The sequence below is a fragment of the Amphiura filiformis genome, chromosome 16, assembly GCF_039555335.1.
Source record: "Amphiura filiformis chromosome 16, Afil_fr2py, whole genome shotgun sequence".
NCBI classification, from domain to species: Eukaryota; Metazoa; Echinodermata; class Ophiuroidea; order Amphilepidida; family Amphiuridae; genus Amphiura; species Amphiura filiformis.
This window is the reverse complement of record NC_092643.1, coordinates 5,932,770-5,938,769: the sequence shown is the minus strand read 5'-3', so window position 1 is coordinate 5,938,769 and position 6,000 is coordinate 5,932,770.

Here is a 6,000-nt window from a genome sequence, read left to right as displayed (position 1 = left end):
CATTATGCAATCTAGACCTTTTAAAGTTTGCAAATTGGGATCCCAAAAATTTGGCCGAGAGGGGGGGCGATTTTGGCCGGCCGAGAGGGGCAAGCGATTTTGGCCGTTTGGAATTTTTTACCCCGGGGCTCACAATTACTAATGCACTTAAGGGGTGGCCGGTATGAGCCTTTGGACAGTTTTTATTGTGGGACATTAGAGCACATCAGACATATCGAATTGCATTCTGAATATGAAGAATGTCCTTCTGATATCAAATAATTTTGATTTTTGAAATTCGCAATGTAATACACATTTTATGGCAAATGATTAAAAATTGATATTTTTGATATTTAACAGTACTCGAAGTAAACTTTATAAATCTGATGATATGTACTTAAAGTGTATGTAGGTGGGATGAAAAGCCGCCGATCAATTGAAAATCTTGACCTTTCGTATTGAAGATATGGTTTTTTCCCCCAAAACACCCCAAAAAAATTAGGTCTTTTTGGAAACAAAATCCATATCTTCAATATGAATGGTCCAAATTTTCAATTGATCGTCGGCTTTCCTCCCAGCTACATATATACTTTAAGAATATATCATTAGATTTATAAAATTTATTTCGAGGACTGTTATAGGCCTATATTAAAAATGTGAAAAATATCAAATTTTAATAATTTGTCATAAAATTTGTATCATATCGTGCATTTCAAAAAATGAAAATTAGTTGATATCAAAAAGACATTCTTCGTATTCAGAATGCAATTCGATATGTCTGATGTGCATCACTCATGTCCCACAAAAAATACTGTTGAAACGCTCAAAACGCTCATTCCAGATCCCTTAATTGTTTCTTTTTTGTTAAGTTTTGTTTTGTGGTTATTGTTTGTTGTGCGTTTGTTTTGGTTTGTTTTTCTTTTGTTGCAATTTTGGCACTCGTTTAGTTTCATTTTAAATGAGTCATCTTCAAAAAAAAGCTACTAGGCTTTGGGCCTATAGGATAAACCATAAACAGAACGGAACGTTTCAATATGAGCTAATATGCTAAATTTCCTGCTCATTGGCTGGTCTCATTTAGGCCGAGACGTAGACCATACTTTTAAGGTTTCAACAAATTAGGTTCCACAAAAAGGCATGTGCAAACTGTGAGGGGCCTGGGGAGGGGGAAGGAATTTTGGCACGCCGGTAAGAAATTTTACCCTCCCAGCTCATTTGCACAGCCCCTTTTATATGCCTATTTTCTTTTTTCCCTCCCTCCACTTTTCCAAAATTTTTAATAAACAGTTTTATTCTCAATGAAAATACACTTATACTAAAATGCAGAAAACCTTTGACGAGCGCGTATTGTAAGGATACATCGCGTATGATGCTATCGGTGACTTCGTGCAAGCTAGACGTGTTTTTCTGGAGCTCCGGAGCTCTCTCTTTTTTAATCAACTTTTGGCATATATTTTTCAAAATTTTTGGATGTCTTCATTGCCTAACTGGCTTTTATCATTGGATGTTTAATATAGTGAACTTTGTGGAGTAACTGTGAATTTATGTTGAGAACTTTGATGTATTTTTAACTTCGAGTGTGAAGACCAACGAGTCACCGGGAAGCAGAGAGAGGAATTCGGCGGAGTTTACATTATCAACCAACAAGCAAGGATCTTCAAGTGCAACACAGCAACGGAACGTGCAATCTTTTCATCGTGTCTTCAACCATCTTTAAGTTATTTTTATCAACTAGTGGCAGTGTTATATGTGAAATTTGTGAACTTTTTGGATGTATTTTATGGCTACAAGCAGCAGTGGTTTCTTCAGTAAAATTTTTAGCCCAGCAGAATAGGATTTGGAGTGCAATTGGTAGGCGTGGCAGTATACAATACAGAAGCAAAGCAGAGGACATCGCATCGGTGGATCATTTTTGTGCAATACATGTTATTTATCATCATCCATCTTGTAATCGTGTATCATCTGAAATATAGCATAGTTTCTTCATCATCTGGTGTATGGGTCATTGTGATATTGGTGCAATATTTGTGATTTGTGTCATCTTTGGTTTTGGCGGGAAAGCGGCGGCCATTTTGAATCCGACCAAATAGGGTGTGGCGCAGGAGCAGAACTTGGAGCAGAAATCAAGCAAAGGAACTTCACAGACCTCGAGATAAAGGGAAGTAGACATTTCATATTTTTTCATATCATTGTATGTTGAACTTGAAGAGGAGAACAAATCTTTGCAGCAAAACATTTCAATTTGTGTCAACTATACATCTTTCGTTTACATTGTGCAATTGTGAATTTTTTGGCAGCAGCAGCAGCATAAAACGTTAGCAGAAGTAGCAGGAGATAAATCATAATTTTCCAGTTTAAGTGTGTGTATTTTCCAGCAAAACTCTCATCATGAATATCAGTGGTGTTGTGAACATAGTATTAGTCTACTTATTTGTGAAACATTGTATGACGTGTGTGAACGGGCGTACATCTGAAACAGAAGTAAATCATTCATTAGACAAGTTAAATTCGTGGGATGGAGGTTTTTCTCAGACAATAGCTAGAGTGGATTGTACAGCAGGTTCAACTTTGTATATTACTACATATAAATTGTTGTCTAGACCAAGATATATCAATATCCAGCTTCGTCCAAACAGACATATTGGCATCTGCATGATCTTATTGTTATCAGGTGATATCAATCTAAACCCTGGTCCAGTCAAGTGTGAGAGCTGTAAAGTTCCAATAATGAAAAATCGCAGAAAAGTGCAATGTGTTGAGTGTGACGATTTATACCATGCAAATTGTGCCAATATTTCCTCGAAAGAATACAAAAACATTATCAAACAGAACCAGGAATGGTTTTGCCCACTTTGTAAACCTGAGCCTTGTGGTATGTGTGATAATCTGGTGACAAAATACCAACAGGGACTGGAGTGTGACAACTGTGAAAAGTGGATCCATGCGCAATGTGGTGGAGTTGATAATGAAACTTATTTACAATTCGAAGGAAAAAATTGCACCTGGATATGCCCAATGTGTGACATAATGAATTTTTCAGACTCCCTATTCAATTCATTTTTGGATTGCAGTACCAGCAACCAATTTTCCAGTTTGAGTGACAATGACGATGGAAATTCAACCTTCTCTGACGTATCTGACGACCACTGTCAGATTCCTGATCGCAGTACCCCCGGTAAAAAGCAGCTAAAAAGTTTCTTCTAAAGCAAAAACAAAGAAGAGTAGCAGGGAATCAATACGTATTATGTTACTGAACTTCCAGAGTATTGGTAACAAATCGGCCGATATCAAAGTGCTTATTGAACAATATAAACCTGATATCATTCAAGGCACCGAAACTTGGCTTTCGCCGAACATTAAAAATTCTGAAATCCTCCCGGACTCGTATGATGTGTTTAGGAAGGATAGGCAAGAGGGGATCCATGGTGGAGTTCTACTTGCGTGCAAGAAGGATCTCATCATGACAAGGCGGGAAGAATTTGAAACAGAAAATGAACTCATGTGGAACCAACTTGAACTCCAGGGGCGCCACTCGCTACTGATTGGCACCGGTTATAAACATAAACATGACAATGTAAAATTTGTCACCGATCTTGAGGTTTCTCTTGACAAAATTGAAAAGAAAGGCAAGGGCTATAACATTATCCTGGCAGGCGACTTCAATCAAGCAAATATTGACTGGAAAAATAGCACAGTCATCCGCGATCACCCGCATCTAAATCCACAGCAGAGCTGCTTCTTGAGACTACAACAGGTTTTGGTTTAAACCAGCATGTGTTGGAACCTACAAGAAAAGACAGTATCTTGGATCTTGTATTCACTAATAATTCAAGTCTTGTGAGAGATGTCAAAGTTGATCCAGGACTCAGTGATCATTACATGGTAATCACCGACATAGATTTGAGAGCAAAATGGAAGAGACAACCAAGACGGAAGTACTTCGTCAGGCGGAAGGCAAATGAAGATTTGATTAATGAGGAGTTGAGTACCTTCAAGGACAAGTATTTTAGCATGGGAAATGTCTCTGTGCAAGAAAAGTGGGACAATCTTGAAAGTGAAATAAAGACAGTCATGAATAAGCATATTCCTCAAAAGACAGCTGCTAAACCAAACAGTTTGCCATGGTTTAAGAGATCACACCACAGACTCAGACGCAGGAAGCAGAGGGCTTTTAACAAGGCGAAAAAGTCGCAAAGTAGTGATGACTGGAAAAAATTTTTGTCTTGCCAGAAAGAACTTAAGAAATCTCTCAATGAATCCGAGCGTGAGTTTGTTGCAAATAATCTTACCACTGCAATGAAAGAGAACACCAAGCAGTTTTGGTCATACATGAAAAGACTGGGTAAAAGTGAAAGCGGTGTCGCAGATCTCAAAGTTAACAATAATATCATTAGCGATGGGAAGGAAAAAGCAGAGGCTTTGAACGCACAATTTGCTAGTGTCTTTACAAGAGAAGACAAGGAAGCGATTCCTACACTTGGCAGTAGCAGTATTCAAGACATTCCAGATTTAATTATTCATGAAAAGGGGTTTTAAAGCAACTCCAAGAACTGTCTCCGAATAAAGCAGCAGGACCTGATGAGATACCTCCATGGTTTCTCAAAATGTTTGCTGAGAAACTTGCGCCGATATTTACAGACTTGTTCCAAGCTTCTGTTGATCAAGGGACTCTCCCTCATCAATGGAGGGAGGCAAACATTTGTGGCATCTTTAAAAAGGGGGACAAAGCCGTGCCTGAAAATTATAGACCCGTTTCGTTAACAAGCGTCAGCTGCAAGATTCTGGAGCACATTATACATTCACATGTTATGGATCACTTGGAGCAGCATAATATTTTGGTTGATTCACAACATGGCTTCAGATCTAAGCGCTCCACTGAAACTCAACTCATTTTAACTGTTGATGATATTGCAAGAGCTTTGGAACAAGGGGATTCAGTGCACATGGCAGTTCTAGACTTCTCCAAAGCCTTTGATAAGGTTCCTCATGAACGCCTTCTGAATAAGCTTCATCATTACGGGATTAGAAACAACCTTCATCAATGGATCAGAAGTTTCCTATCAAATAGGACCCAGAGAGTTGCATGTGAGGGCAATTTTTTATCACCCAAAGATGTCCTTTCTGGAGTACCACAGGGGACGGTGTTGGGGCCGTTGTTGTTTTTAACCTATATAAACGACCTCCCGGACATGTTGAGCAACCAAGTAAGACTCTTCGCAGACGACTGCCTGGTGTACTCTACAGTGTCAAATGAAAGGGACATGGACTCTCTACAAGCTGATCTAAAATCTCTTGAAACATGGCAGGAGACCTGGAAGATGAGCTTTAACCCTTCCAAATGCACGGTCATGGAAATTTCTTTGAAGAGAAACCCTCCACACAGAGACTATATTTTCTGCGGGCAAGTTTTACAGCAGCCAAACTCAAATCCTTACTTAGGGGTGCAGCTGGATAATAAGCTGAACTGGGGAGAACATGTTACAAACACAGTTAACAAAGCAAACCGGACTCTGGGTTTCCTGAGGAGAAACTTGTGGTTTTGTCCAGGGGGAGTGAAGTCTACTGCATATCTAACGTTAGTGCGTCCAGTCTTAGAGTATGCTGCGTGTGCATGGGACCCATACAGGGCGGGACTCATAAAGAAGATTGAAAGTGTGCAGAGAAAAGCTGCAAGATTTTGCACAGGGGATTACCAAAGAGAAAGTAGTGTCACTCAGATGCTGGAAGATCTCGGATGGGACACTCTAGCTGTCAGAAGGAGAGAAATCGTTTAGCTATGTTTTACAAAATCCAAAATGAGTTGGTCGGAATCAACAAAGAAGCCTATATTCAAACTTCTTCTGCTGCGGGTTTGAGAAGAAACCACCACCTACATGTTGAAATTCCATTCATCAAGAAGGACGTCTATAAAAACTCATTTTTCCCAAGAACTGGAAGGGCATGGAATTCCCTCACTCAAACCACTATATCAGCCCCATCTTTAGATATATTCAAGAAAAACCTCTAGCTTGCAGGTCACCA